The following is a 15,707-nucleotide window of genomic DNA, read 5'->3' as shown; positions in this document are numbered from 1 at the left end:
TTTTCAGGAAAATGAATAGAACTGGAAATCATTACATTAGGTGAAATAAGCCTAACTCCCATAAGTAAATATAGCACAGTGTGCTTTTTCCTCCAAACGGGGGTGTGTGTGTGTGTGTGTGTGTGTGTGTGTGTGTGTGTGTGTGTGTGTGTACCCATGTGCGCGTGTGCATGTGTATGCTTGATGAACTTAGTACAAGGACCATGAGAGGGGAGGAAGATAGCATAACAGAGGGAGAAGCTGGGAAAAACAGAAGGTAATGAAATGCCTGTGACACGAAAGAAGAAGGGGAGACTATTTGAGGACAGGAAGAGTTGGGGGATGGTAGAAGGCAGTGGGTGAAATAGATAAACTAAAACTAAGTATGCTCTAAACTGCTATCTTATACTCAGATTTACCCAGCTCTCAGACCTCATCAGAGAATTTTCTCTGTACAGTGAAGGATAGTTAATGTGAAACTTGCATCTGATAAAAGTGCAGAGGGTGTCAATGGAGTACTCAGCCACATGTGAGCTATCAATATCCTCCTCAATACATACAAGTCTTAGGGATGTTCATGGAAGAGGGGGCAGAACGATCATAAAAGCCAGAGGTCAGGAAGGGCTGGAGTGAAACACTGTCTTCTGGACAGGACAGGTTTTCTACACTCATGAACTCATAGCAACTGTAGCTGTCTGCACAAAATCAGGCCAGTTGAAATTCCAGCATGGAGGGGGAAGGGCTTAAGTACCCGACCCTAACTGGGGAGCTATTGACAATATATAGCTTTTGGAGAAGGGAGAGTCAGTTTTCTTTAAGGATGTAGCCCATCCTAGGCTGTCCATGTTCTAGTGGATAGCCTCACACTCAGGAGTATAAGGACAGCATATGAGGGATTCTGTCTGTGGGTTACAAAAAGAAAAAAAAAAAAAGAGGACATGAAGTTAAGGGGAGTTGTGAAGTGAGGGAAGGTCTGGGGGAAGAGTAGGGGTAAATACAATCAAAATATATTGTAAGGAATTCTTGAGGAATTAAAAAATAGTATATTAAAGTAAATAAATACAACAAAAAGGAGAAAGCTATCTGAACAGGAACACTCATTATCCTCTGCTTCCTGACTGTGGATACAACATAATTAGTGGCCTTAATGTCCTGCCACCAGGACATCCTCTTCCTGTTGGACTATACACTCAAACTGTGAGGTAAAATAAATGCTTTCTCCCTGAAGCTGCTTTTATTGGGGAATCTTGTCACAGCAACAGGAAAAGTAACTAAAGATGGAGGTTTGAACGCGAATGGTGCCCAGAAGCTCACATATTTGAAGGTTTGCTGTCCAGTTCGTGGGACTGTTTGGGAAGGTATGGGGCTTATGACCTTATTGGAGGAGGTGTGTCACTGGAGGCAGGCTTTGAGGTTTCAAAAGACTCGTGCCAGGCCCAGTTCTCTCCCTCTCTGTCTCTCTGTCTCTGTCTCTCTCTCTGTCTGTCTCTGTCTCTGGACTTTCAGCTACTCCAGTACCATGTCTGCCTCCATGCTATGTGCCACCATAATGATAATGGACTGTAAGCAAGCTGTCCCAAATAAATGTTTTCCTTTGTAAGAATGGAATGCTGTCATCATGGTGTCTCTTCACAGCAATAGAAAATCTCACTATGGCAGAGCTCTTCAGCTACTGTTCCAGCATCATGCCTTCCTGGCCGGTTGCCATGTTCCCCACCACGACTGTCATGGACTCTAACACTCTGAAAACATGAACCCCACATTAAACTCTGTTCTATAAGTTGACTTGGTCATGGTGTTTCGTCACAGCAATCAAAACGTAAGTAAGACAGAATGCCCTCAAACTGTGAGCCAAAATAAACTCTTTCTCCATAAAGTTGCTTATATTGGGGTACTTTATCACAGCAACAGGAAAAGTAACTGAGGCAGCTGGCTTTTTTGTTGTTGTTTTGTTTTGCTTGGATTTGCTTTGGACTGCTTTTCTTTTCCTTCTTTTTTCTTTTCTTCCTGTATAGGGGACTGAGCTGAAGCACTTTACCATTATACTACATCCCTCAGGATTCAATTTGTTGTCTTTTTGAAAAGATCTTATTTTTGTAATTATATTTATGTGTTTGTGTCTGTGTGAGGGTTTGTATACATGAGTGCAGTTCCCTGAGAGGCTAGAAGAGGATATCAAGTCCCCAGGATCTGAAATTACAGGTGGCTATGTGCTGCCTGATATGGATGCTGTGAATTTTGATCCTATGGAAAAGGAATAAGCATTCCTAAATTCATGAGATATATCTCTACCCCCTCACACCCCAATTCTTAAAGACCCTACCACCTCCAAATACTGCCACTTTGTGGACCAAATTTCCAACACATGTACCTTTGGGGAACATACTTATACCATATCCACACTGTAGCAATCATGTAATTTATTTTTATAGGCATTATAGTTAGCAGTTTTAGGCCTGCAGAAAAAAGTTGTGTGGAAGGCAAATATATTTACCATTCCACACACCAATAAAAAGCCTTCCCTTCACTAGTGTGGCACATTTGTTATAAATGTTAAGGAACGAACAGTCTCCCTCTCTTAGCACACATTAAATTTCTCTAACTATCTAGGGGTGGCCTTGTAAGATTTTTCCCATCAATAATAAAATGTTGTGGTGGTTTGGGTGAGAACCCCACCCCAGGCCACATATTAGAATATTTGGTCTTCAGTTGGTAGAACTGTTTGGGAAGAATAAGGAGGTATGGCCTTATAGGAGAAGGTATGCCATGGAATTGGGTTAGGGGTTGAGTTTTCAAAAGCCCACACCTATGTTTATTAGCTCTCTCTTTCTCAGTCTATGGTTGTTGTCTCAACATGTAAGCTTCCAGATATTGCTCCAGAGACATATCTGCCTATCTGACACAATTCTCCATGGACTAACCCTCTGAAACGCTAAGCAAGCCCCAATAAACTCTTTCTTCTATAAGTTGCCTTGGTCATGGTGTCTCTTTATAATAATAGAAAAGTAAGTAAGACAAATGTCATTGTGCAGGTATTGTTTAGGCAACCAGGTTGTTAAAAGTTCATGAGTACAACTCTGTCACATAGACAACACTGTCTTGAAACAGACATCCATGGATTTTCCAGCTCTTTGGGATAAATACCAAGGAGTGAAGTTGTTATATCCTATGGGAAGTTTGAATGAAATGGCCCCATAGGGTCATAGGGAGTGGCACTAATGGGAGGTGTGGCCTTGTTGGAGGATGTGTGCCACCTGGGGGGTGGGCTTTGAGGTTTGAGAAGCTCAAGCCAGGTCTAGTGGCTCATTGTTTCTTCCTGCTACCTGTGGATCCAGATGTAGAATTCCCAGCTACCTCTCCAGCACCATGTCTGCCTGTGTTCCACCATGCTTCCCACCATGAAGATAATGGACTAACCCTTTGAGCTGTAAGCCAGCCCCAATTGCATGTTTTCCTTTGTATGAGTTGCCATGGTCATGATGTCTCTTCACAGGTAATAAAACCCTAAGACAGTTCTTATGATACAATTATGTTTAGTTTCATAGGAAACTATAAAACTGTTTTCAAAATGGCTGTGGTTTCTTCCTTATCAACAAGAATGGGACCTTCTGCTGATCCACATCTTCACTAGAATTTGGTTTTATCAGTGCTCCAGATTTTGGACACTCTAACAAATGTGTGGTAGTGATTCAGCATTTTGATTTATATTTTTCTAATGGCTAAGTCACTGAGTGTTTGTCCTCAGGCTTGTTTGCCATTTATACATCTTCTTTGATGTGTCTGTTTGATGAAGTGTGTGTAAAAGCTTTTAGTTCATTTGAGCTAGGTTTTTTCATTATTGAATTTCTGGATACTTTGTTTACTTATGGCTTTTATCAGATATGTCTTTTGAAAATATTTTCTCCCAGTCTGTGGGCTGAGTCATTTTTGTCAATATCTTTTACAGAACAAAAATTTTTCTAGTCTATCAATTCTGTCTTTAGTGGACTATGCCTTTGATATTATATCTAAAAATAATTCCAAATCCAAGGTCATCTATATTTTTTACTCTGCTATATTCTAGAAGCTTCATAGCTTTGTATTATACATTTAGGTGTGTAATATCTTTTGAAATACATTTTTGATGTATATAAAATATTAGTCTACATTGTTTTTTTGCACATGGTTGGATATCAAGTTGCTTAAGCACCATTTGTTGAATATATAATATTTGCCACAGATCATTTCCTTTTGTTACAATTTGAGTAAGGAATATGCCCTGTAGGGAACTTTATTGCAGTTTGGTCTCCAGCAAGCAGTACCATTTTGAGAGACGGTAGAAATTTTCTCTGATGAGGCCTAAATGGAAGAAGCAGATCATTTAAGGGCATGATACCATTTTGATTCTTAGTCACCATGAAGGAATACTTTTTTTTATCCATGTTTCTCTTCCTACCAGGATGTTCTATCTTACTATATACCCACAGCAATGGAACATGCCAAACATGGACTGAACCCTCTAAAACCCTGACCCAAATTGTTTATGTCAAGTTGGGTTTTGTTGTTTTGTTTTGTCAGAGTGATGAAAAGGTGACTAACTAATCTACCATTGCACCTGTGACAAAATTCAGTTGATTATATACATAGTGTCCACTTCTGGACTCTTGGTTATACTCATTAATCTATTTATTTGTACTTTCACCAATGCCCCATTATTGAGATTAGTGTGTCTTTATACTAAGTCAAAATGCTAGATAGTATAGTAATCCAGATTTGTTCATCTCTTTTAAAATTATACCAGCTATTCTATCTTTTCATGTAAATTTGGATTCATTTTGTTAATAGCCAGAAAATAATCTGTTAGGATTTTTGACTAGGATTTTTTTGATGTTACACATCAAATTAGGAATATGCTGACATCTTGAAAACATTTCATCTTCCTATCTATGGGATGAAATTTCTCTCCATTTCTTTAGTTATTGTAATTTATTTCATCAGAAGTTTGTGATTTTTCTCATAAAGATTTTATATATTTTAATTAATACTTAATTACTTCATTTAGGTGTAAAAATATAAATTAGTATTTATTTATAAAAATAGTATTTTTAATTTCAACTATTAATTTCTTTTATATAGTAAAGTGATTAACACTAATACATACACAGTCATAGACATACACACACATATATATACGTACATATACATGTATACCTATACACATGTACATATGTGTATACATTTTCCTATAAACATTTATTAATTCTAGGAACTTTTTTATTCCTTGAGAATTTCATACTTGAATACAATCAAATATGATCATATTTACCCCTCAATTTCTCCCTGTATCTCCTCCCATTTGTCCAACTCCTAACTTTTATCAAGTCCATTTAGTGCTGCCCAGTGGTGACCCCGTCACCTCACAGCAGTTATCAACTGCCAATATCTCCTCAATTAGGACTGGAGCCTGTAGACTGTCTACCTTATCTACGCTGAAATGTTTTCTATCTTGGCCCTGTGCTGGTCTTGTACAGTTAACCACAGTTGCTGTGAGTTCCTTGGTATGATAACCCCTGGAATACAGCATTTCACAGCACTTCTCCTGTTCTTTGGATATTACATCCATTCTGCATCCTTTACTGCAATGTTCCTGAGTCTTGTATTTTGGGGGGGATGAATGGGGGAGTGATAAGGACATCCTGTTTCAGGCTGAGCACTAACAGTCACTTCTCAGCACTCTATCTACGAGTCTTAACATTGACTTTTTTTTTTTTTCCAGGTATAACAGCAGGTTCTTTTTCCGGTTCCTCAAAGCGCCACAAAACCACCACTGGGATGGGACCAAGACAGAAGAGAATGTAAACATTGGGTTCCACCCCTGGACTCAAGGGAAGACCCTTACTTGATGGCTGGAAAGGAACAAAATGAGACAGGCTTCCTGATGAGGCAGCAGAGAGGCCTGAGCATACAAAGCAAGCGGGTTAGGAGGGAGAGCAGGACATAGGTGGAAAGGAAATGGAGGACATTTCCTTGCATGTCCCCTTAAATAATCTGGGCAGAGCTTACAGTATCGGCCCTCACGGCGACTACATGGCTCCCGAGCCATCTATGAGGAGCGCAGGCGGCAGCAGCCACCCCTGGGCCCTTCCTCCAGCCTCCTCAGCCTCCCTAGTCTTCAGAGCAGGGGCTCCTGGGCAGCTGGAGGGGCTCCTTCTCCACCACCTCCTGTCCGCAGGGCTAGTGCTGGTCCCGTCCCTGGGGCCGTTGTCACTGCTGAGGGACTGCATTCGTCACTTCCTTCACCTACTGTCACTTCCTTCACCTACTGGTAACAGCACCCCACTAGGCACCAGCAAGGAGGCACTGCGGGAGGCACTGCGGCAGGAGAAAGAGCGCCAGAAACAGGACTTTTTTTTTTTAAGATTTATTTATTATGTATAGTGTTCTGTCTGCATATACACCTGCAGGCCAGTAGAGGGTGCCAGATCTCATTACAGATGGTTGTGAGCCACCATGTGGTTGCTGGGAATTGAACTCAGGACCTCTGGAAGAACAACCAGTGCTCTTAACCACTGAGCCATCTCTCCAGCCCTAGCATTGACTTTTGATGACTGCAAAAAGTAGCTTCTCTGACCAAGGATAAGAATAAGGCAGTTTGGCAACATGACCAGTTGGCAAAATAAGAATAGTAGGGCCAATGACCTCTCCAGTCATGGAGTTTGACTAGTTTAAACAGTATGCGGCATGAGTTTCTTCCAGTGAAGTGGTCCTCAAATCCAAGCAGAAAGAAGTTGTTTACCCCATAACAGTCATGCCACTTTTTTTGCTAATACTGACCTGCCAGGTAGGAACCTGATTTTTCTCCTTTTTATTCATGTCCTTCCTACTAGATTAATTAGAACTTTCAGTAAAATATTGAAAAGCAACCGTGAGAGAAGACATCCTTGTGTTGTTCCTGATCTTTTGGTGAGTAAGTTTCCAATTTCTTATCAATGTATATTTATATAATACTGAATCCATTTCTTTTATGCACATTATATTTGTTATTACAAGATTGAAGTTTCTTGATAGATATTGGTCTATGGTTTCCTTACCATTGTCTACTTTGGGTATTAAGATATTTTTGACCATATATAAATGTAAATCAAGTACTTATAACAAGATAATAATTTATTAAGACTAAGTTCAACTTACCCCATATCTTTAAATTTAATTTAACATTTAGAAAGCAAGCAATAGTAGCTCAGGAGGTAATTCAACTGTATAACATGAGAATTTAAGCTCAATCTCCAGCACCCACATTAAAAAGTTGTGCATGATGACAGGGGTTTGAAATCTCAGTGCTGCAGAACCAGCGATAGGTGAATCTGTGAAGACCCATGTTCAGGCAGCCTAACATAATTGGCCAGCCCCAGGCCACTGAGTGCTCCTTTTAGAAAAACAAGGTAGATGCTGCTTGGGGAACACCACTCAGGTTTCACTTCTTGCTTCTATATGTGCCTATTCGCATGTAGAACACACACATTCATATGTAGAATATGGATCAATTGCTATAATTCATAAATTGGTAAATTAAAGCAGGATTTGGTGAACCATAGCTTACTGTGAAAACTTGGACTGTTACATATTTTCACAATCACTTATTCTTATAGTGATAGTACCCAGAACATGCTAAGCATGCACTTTATCTCTTACTTGCTTGATTTCAATAAAATTTTATTAGAACAGAACCACAACCTGTTTCTTTTTTTAATGTATTACTCTGCATCTAAGTAGTAGATAAACTTTGATCTTGGCTCTTCATATAAAAACAAATGTTGGATAAAAATTACATAATAATATTGGATTTTCAGGGTTAGCCCTCGCATGCAATTAGCTTGGAAATTGGCAGTCTATTGTAGTAGCAAGAAAAAGTAAAACAAAACAAAAAAACAAACCTGCAAAGTCAGGAATTCTTTATAGATCTGTAAGGAAATTGAGGTTATAAGTGTAAGTTACTGAAAACTTGTGGGACAGATAGGTAGATGCAGAACATTGCAACTTACCAAAGCAAAAATCTATGAGAACAAATATCCATGAGAATAATTTCCAAAATGGAAAGTACACTATAATTGATGAGTTCTTATAGGCTGGTTTTATAAGTCTGAGAAATAAAACCTCCAAGAGGAATCAATTCTACATGGCACTGACAATAGTGTGAGTTTTACTACCTGAAAGTGTATCAAGTTCTCACACTGAATACCAGAGAATTTAGGGGGAATAGGAAAATGAACTACATAAAATTGTCAAAGAATTTATTTAACAGAGAATACAAAATTGGCCTTCTGGTGAAACTATTTGACTAACCACGACTTAACCTGCTGTGTTTAAAATTAAAGCCTAATTTTTCTGCAAGACAGGGAATATTCATCTCCAGATTATTGGACAGTATTGTACATAGCATAAGAAAACACTAAATAATGAGGTAAACAACATGATTATTTTTATCTTTTTGATGTGATTGTATGTGCGTGCATGCATGCGTGTGTTTGTGCATGTGTGTGTGGGGGGGGGACATGTGTACCATGATGTGTGTAAGTCAGAGGATATCGTTTGTGAATTGGTTCTCTCCTATCACCCTGTGGAATTGAGGGATCAAACTCAGATTGTCAGGCCTGCTTTTAAGACCCCTTACCCACTAAGCCGTTTTGCCAGCTCTAATCTGAGAATCTTTATTCAACACTTATACTGAATTCCAAAAATAGAAAAGAAAGAATGGAGCAGTAACAACATTGGAAAGATAATGGTAGCATTCTTGAAGATGAGTGAAGGCTTGACCTACTAAATCAATACACCCAGTGAATTTGATGAAGTAAATTTTTTAAAACCTTACTGAGTTCTAGGAATGGAGTTCAGTGGTAGAACATTCACCTAGCATGTAGAAGGCCCTGTCTTTGAGTCCCAGCACTGAAAAATTAATAAATACTCAAATATAGCATAGTGAAAGTACAGACAACTGACAAGACAGAAAAAATCAAATTGATAACAAGAAAAGAATTACCTAGAGCAACTGATTATCTCTAGAAGAACAAGGCAATGAAAAAAATGGCAATCACATCTTCAACATGCTTAAAGAAATTTACTGTTCACGTGAACTTCTAGTCCCAGGGAAAATGTCTTTCAAGGATGTGGGAGAGTTATTTCACTTGCATACGCATATATTAAAACAACCCCTAATATTAGCAACTTGAAAAACCGTCTTTTTTTTTTTAATTTCTTATAGTCTCTGTGTGATATCTAGGCATGGCATCCTCGTACTGTGCTGACATCACTACTGTAATACATCAAAAGAATACTGGAATATTAGGGAGGAAGAATATGATGGAACTAAGTAGATGGAAAAAATGAAATAGAAAATTATTACAATTCAAATATATAAGTGAGTTGAGAAAAGAGAAATATAAACTACTTGAAATAAGTGAAAAGAATAGTTTGGTGCGTTTAAACACAAAATATGGCAGTAATTAAATGCACATATAGTAAACTTCCAGTTAGAAAGGTAGATTGCCTGAACTTTTTAAAAACCCAAGAAAATGTTTTTATATAAATAATATCCTAAATATGAGGGTAAAGTTTAAAAACAAACATTTGAAAAAATATTTCAGTGAAAAGCTTAATAGAATAAAAGCTAAAGGTGTTAAATAGGGTGTCCTAGTGTTAATAGAGTCCTGATTTCATTTTACAGCCCAACAAAACGAGAAAGAAGGTAAAATAAATGAAGTGGGTACAAACGTGTTAGTATAGAGCAGAACTGATTTGAACATAAAACGTATTATTGGAGGCATTGGGGATATAGTTAAATCAGTAAAGTTGTTGCCTTATAAGCAGGAGACCTGATTTTAACCTTCAGAAGCCAGGTTTAAAAAAACACTAGGCATGCTGATGTGCCTTTGGAACCACAGCACCGAGGACGTGACCATAAGAGGACACGGTAGACTCACTGGCCAGATACTCCAGGCAAGTTTCAGGCTAATCACAGACTTTGTCTCAATAAATGAAATAAAATAATAGATGGTATACCCAAAGAATGATTTTGAAGTTGTTCTTTGCTTTCTCCATGACAGCACACATATATGGAAGCAGATACTTATGCCACATGTACATTGTCTTAGTTAGGGTTACTATTGCTGTGACAAAACCACCATGACCAAAAAGCAAGTTGGAGAAGAAAGAGTTTACTTGGCCTACACTTCCACATCACTCTTCTTCATCAAAGGAAATCAGGACAGGAACTCAAACAGAGCGGGAATCTGGGGTCAGAAGCTAAAGCAGAGGCCATGGAGGGGTTCTGTTTACTGGCTTGCTTCCCAGGGCTTACTCAACCTTCTTTCTTATAGAACCCAGGACCTCAAGCCCAGAAATGGCACCATCCACAATGAGCTGGGCCCTTCGACATCAGCCACTAGTTGAGAAAATGCTTTACAGCTGGCTATTATGGAGCTATTTTCTCAATTGAGGTTCCCTCCTTTCAGATGACTCTAGCTTGCGTCAAGTAGATGTAATGTAGTGGTTAGTGCCCCGAGTCATAACTGTTTTAACTGATGAGAATAAGTGACTAGGAGTACTCAGCTATAAATGGAGAATCTATATTAACCCCCATCCATGGCTAGGGGAACACTGCAAAAGAGGGGACAGAAGTGCAAGAGCAGGAGATGAGGAAGAATGCTATGAAGTGCTGTCTTCTCAGCACGGCATAGCTATTCCACACATGAACTCACAATCACCGTGTTTACATCCACAATACCTTCACGCGATCAAGAGAGTTAAAGATTCCAGCATGGAGGGACTCCTGAAGAACTAATGGAATTTGATGACTCCCAAGAGAGGGGAATTCACTTTTCTTTGTATAGGGGGCTGGGCATTGGTAGGTTACCCATACCTCAGTGGAGGACCTCACATACATGAGCAAATGTGTGGGTTATAATCAAAAGAAAAACTATGAATTTAGAAGGTACAGGAGATATGTGGGTGAGGTGGAGGGGGTTGGAAAGAAGGAATAAGGAATGGATGTGATGAAAATGCAGTGTTTAAATATAAAAATATATTAAAATATAAAAATACCCTTCAAAAGTAAATAAAATACATGAACCAAAAACTTATTAAGTACAAGCTAAAACTGACAAATGAAAAATTCTCAGGCACAATTCTGACACCTCTTTTAATAACAGACACGTGAGGAAGAAAAGAGCCCAGATATATATTGTTTGAATAATGCAAGTAAGAAACACGGCTAATAAAAAACATAGAATAATATACTCCCCCAAAGCCAAATATGCATTTTCTTAAACAGCACACAGAATTCTAAATATTGGCTTTATAGTAGGTCATAAAGAAAGTATCAAGTTTTTAAAAATTAAAATCATTTACATCATGTTCTGTAGCCACAATACTTTTAAGCTAGAAATCAATAGTAAAAAGTTAAACAAAAGTCCATATATTCCTGGAAATCAATAATCACATCTATAAATAACTGACATCAAAGAAAAGAGCATTTAAGAAGCAGACAATTTGGGATGTATATGTAGATTGCTTGCCTAGTATGTTCAAGGTCCTGGGTTTGGTCTCTATCACCCTCCATCCTCCTGAAAATGGAAACAATATTTGAACTAAATAATAAAAATATAATCCTCTATATATCACAACTTGGTTTATACCTCAAGTATTACTTACAGGGGTTTTTATGAGTCTTTAAGTATCAAAACATATCTCATATATAGGAAAACTCATCATTTACAGTGTGTAGTTTCAAAGTTTTTGACAAAATAGACTTTCATACCCATCATCAGAATTTTTAAAAACTGTATTCTGGACACAAGGCTTTAATCAGATAATCAGGTATGCAATTTTGAAAATGGTTTCCACAGTCTTTGGCTTAGCATTTTTTTGATTGTGTCTTTCAAAGAGGAAAATATTTTTGATATTGATGAAATCCATCTGATTATTTAAACAAACTTTGCTTTGGGTGTCCTATATAAGAAGTTTTTGTTCAACCCAATGTTATAAAAGTTTTTTCCTATATATCAATCTCTGAGTTACATACTTTATGTATTAAATTTATGCTGTTAACTCATTTTGAATTAATCTTTGTATAGATGTTTTTGTTTAAGTTCATCATTTATTACCTATGAAAACGTAGTTATGATTGCCCACTGTTGAAAGGTATTGCCTTTCCCCCATTAAACTCTATTTGTAACTTTGCCAAAAATGAAAAACAGGAAGACTGACCTCATGGTAGGTGTATGTCTCACTGGTAGAGTGCTTATGGATTCAATCCCTAGAACCTGAAAAAATGACCATATTTGTTTTAATGTATATATGAGCATTCTCTTCCAGTTCTACTGATGTGTGTTTTTACAGTTGGTCTTACTATTAAATATCAGGTATACTAAAAGTTTGCAGGGAGGGTGCTGGATGTTTAATCAAGGGGTTTAAGTATGCTAAACATTCATTCTGACTCTGAACTACAATTTTCAAAATTGGCATGACTATTCTAAATACATTCTCTTTCATACAAATTTCAGAATGTACTTTCAAATAATCTTGTTTTGACTTATACAGGAACTGATTTAAATTTATCTTATATTATAAATATTAAATTTGATAAATATAAACCAACTTGAGGAAATAGGCATCTTAAGTATTCTGAATCTTCTAATTCACATATGATATCTTTCTTTTTAATATCTTTTGCTTCTGTTATCAACATTTTATAGTGTTAGCATAAATATTTTACACATATTTTGTTGGGATGTAAGAGTCGTATTGTAAGTGTTATTATTGAATGATTTCTGTTTCCAGTTGTTCAATTATGATTATTTCTTGTTTTTCATCGACTTTCACACTGCAATCAACACAGACAACTTTTGTGACATCAAAGGTGTAAAGATTTCATTCCACTAGCAATCAAGCAATCAATTTTGTAGTGGACACCAGCTGGGTGTTCTCTAATCCAATTTAATTCTGACACCACCTGGAGATGGTGTCAGATATTATTGGTCGAGGACTCAATCTATAAGACTGTTTCTTCCCACTTTTTATGCCAGTTACAAGCACCAGGCTATTTTTATCTGTACTTGTGACAGACCTGATATACAACTGGGATTTCCACAATACACTCTTTGGGCTCAATTAATTTTCTAAAGCATTTCATATAACAGGGAAACACGCGTTTATTATAAAGAGTATTGTAAAGTACACTGATAAAGATGTGAAATAGGGCAGGTCTGAAAGAAAGGTCATGGAGCTTCCATGTTGTCTCTATGTGCAATCCTCCAGGAACCTTCTCATGTTCCTGTAGGACAGCATTTCTCAGTGGGTCATGAGCCATTTGAGAGTCCGATGACCCTTTCACAGGGGTAGCATATCAGATATCCTGCATATCAGATATTTACATTACAATTCATAACAGAAGCAAATTTACAGTTATGAAGTAACAACAAAAATAATTTTATGCTTGGGGGTCACCAACACATGAGGAACTAACTCTATTAAAGGGTCCCAGAATTAGGAAGGATGAGAACCACTGCTCTAGCAGGAAACTCACCAAACTTGACTTTTGGATTTTTTTGAGAGTACATTGCATAGATGTGATTGCTAAGAGACTTGTTGGGGTGTTGTTTGAATCTTAGAAGAATAAAAAACCCGGTACCAGATATTGGGGTAAAAGCTGAAAGATCAGAGAAGCAGAGCAAGCCACAGCCACCACCTATTACCTCACCAACTCCACGAATCCTCTGACTGAACTCTTTTGAGTCTTCACCCAAAAGGATCTCAGCTGAACTTCTTTATCATCAGTTTGCTAGTCACTGAATTATATTAATTTTGGAATGTTTAGTCAGTGTTCTATTTCTTATTGTCTTAGTTGTTTTTCTATTGCTGTGAAGAGACATCATGATCAAGGCAATTTATATAAGAAAACATTTAATTTGGGAGTCTGCTTACAGTTTCAGAGGGTGAGTCCATAACCATAATGGTGGGGATCATTGCAGAAGGCAGGCAGGCAGGCATGGCACTGGAACAGTAGCTGAGAGCTTACTTATGATAACAGGAAGAAACAGAGAGAGACTGGGCCTGGTGTGGGCCTTTGAAATCTCAAAGCCCACCTCTAATGACATATCCCCTCCTTTTTTGTTGTTGGATTTGACTTGTGAGTTGTTCATCATTCTATAGACTTCTTGTATCATTTTTATGTGGTATTAATACTGGAATAATGTATTGGGGGATATTTGATCACACTGTGAACCCTGAGTTTGCATTTGCATTAATTAAATAAAATTAACCTTGAATCAGGAGACTGAGTTAGCAACTAGTTAACTGTAATCATGGCGCATCAGAGAGCACCTGGAAGAGATAAGAGAGATGCACTGGAGGTAGTGGGGAGGGATTTGGAGGGACATGGCTTTGTTTGTTTCATGGAGCAGAAGGAAGCTCTCTTTAGGAGGCCAGAAAGGAGAGAAGGTTAGCTAGGTGCTATGGGATGTTCTGTATGCTGTGGATGTGTTGCTCTGATTGGTTGATAAATAAAACGCTGATTGGCCAGTAGCCAGGCAGGAAGTATAGTGTAGGTGGGATAAAGAAAGAGGAGAATTCTGGGAACAGGAAGGCTGAGTCAGGAGACACTGCCAGATGCCACCACCATGAGAAGCAAGATGTGAGGTACCAGTAAGCCACAAGCCATGTGGCAATTGATAGATTAATAGAAATGGGTTAATTTAAGATAGAAGAACTAGATAGCAAGAAGCCTGAGCCATTAGGCCAAACAGTTTAAATAATATAAGTGTCTGTGTGTTTATTTGGGTCTGAGTGGCTGCGGGTCTGAGTGGGACTGGAGAAAACTCCAACTACAATTAGGTGCTACTCAACCTCTCTAATTTAGTAGGGTTTTACCCCAGCCTTTGAATCTCCAGTTTTATTTTTACATAGAATGATAGAGATTTAGTTAAAGTTACCTTTAGCGGCAGCAGCAGGGCCAGTGCCTATGGTAACAAAGTTCCCACCAGGCTGTTGTCTGAGTGACCAGGCTACTGCTAGAGAAGCAGGCCCCTACATGCAGACTTGCAATTGCTGGCTGAGATAGCAATAAAGGCACAGCCACTGTGCCGAAGGTAAAAGAACAATAATGTTTTTAAAAGCATTCCCTACTAATTTATAGGAAAAATTATGTTCAAATATAAGGGAGTGTGGCTTAGTAGTAGTAGAATGGTGAAGTAGAGTACTCTCCTAGCAAATATAAAGCTCTGGGTTCAACTGAGGAAGAGGAGAGAGGAGAGGGAGAGAGGAGAGCAAGAGAGAAAGAGAGAGAGACAGAGAGAGAGAGAGACAGAGAGAGAGAGAGAGAGAGAGAGAGAGAGAGAGAGAGAGAGAGAGAGAGAGAGGAGAAAGCAAGGCAGACAGAGACAACAGAGACAGAAATTTTTTTGAATGTTTAGTGTTATTACGATTTTTCTTTGTGAAAAGGTAGTAATGGTTATTTCAAACCCTTTTTATACATTTCATATTGGTTAAGTTGTAGTAATATGTGGTTTCCAAGGAACGGCTCCATTTCCTGATTTCTATGATGTACATGAACAGAGTTGCTCACAGAATACCTGATTATCCTCTTAATTTCCATGGGCTCAGTAGTTTTGTGACCACGTTTATTCTTATTAGTGTCTTCTGTTATTACTATTTTCTTTTTTTTTTTTTTTTTTTTTTTGGTTTTTCGAGACAGGGTT

At 38.0% G+C, this 15,707-nt stretch overlaps 1 pseudogene; it reads left to right on the top strand.

The window, feature by feature from the left end:
* Window positions 1-203: 203 nt before the first annotated feature.
* LOC128116923 (TBC1 domain family member 10B-like) lies at window positions 204-15,414 on the top strand (annotated as a pseudogene).
* The last annotated feature ends 293 nt before the right edge of the window (window positions 15,415-15,707 follow it).

Source organism: Peromyscus californicus, unplaced genomic scaffold (assembly GCF_007827085.1).
Source record: "Peromyscus californicus insignis strain IS unplaced genomic scaffold, ASM782708v3 Scaffold_10__1_contigs__length_136768540, whole genome shotgun sequence".
NCBI lineage: Eukaryota > Metazoa > Chordata > Mammalia > Rodentia > Cricetidae > Peromyscus > Peromyscus californicus.
The sequence above is the reverse complement of the archived record's forward strand: the minus strand, read 5'-3'. Positions and strand labels throughout refer to the sequence as shown.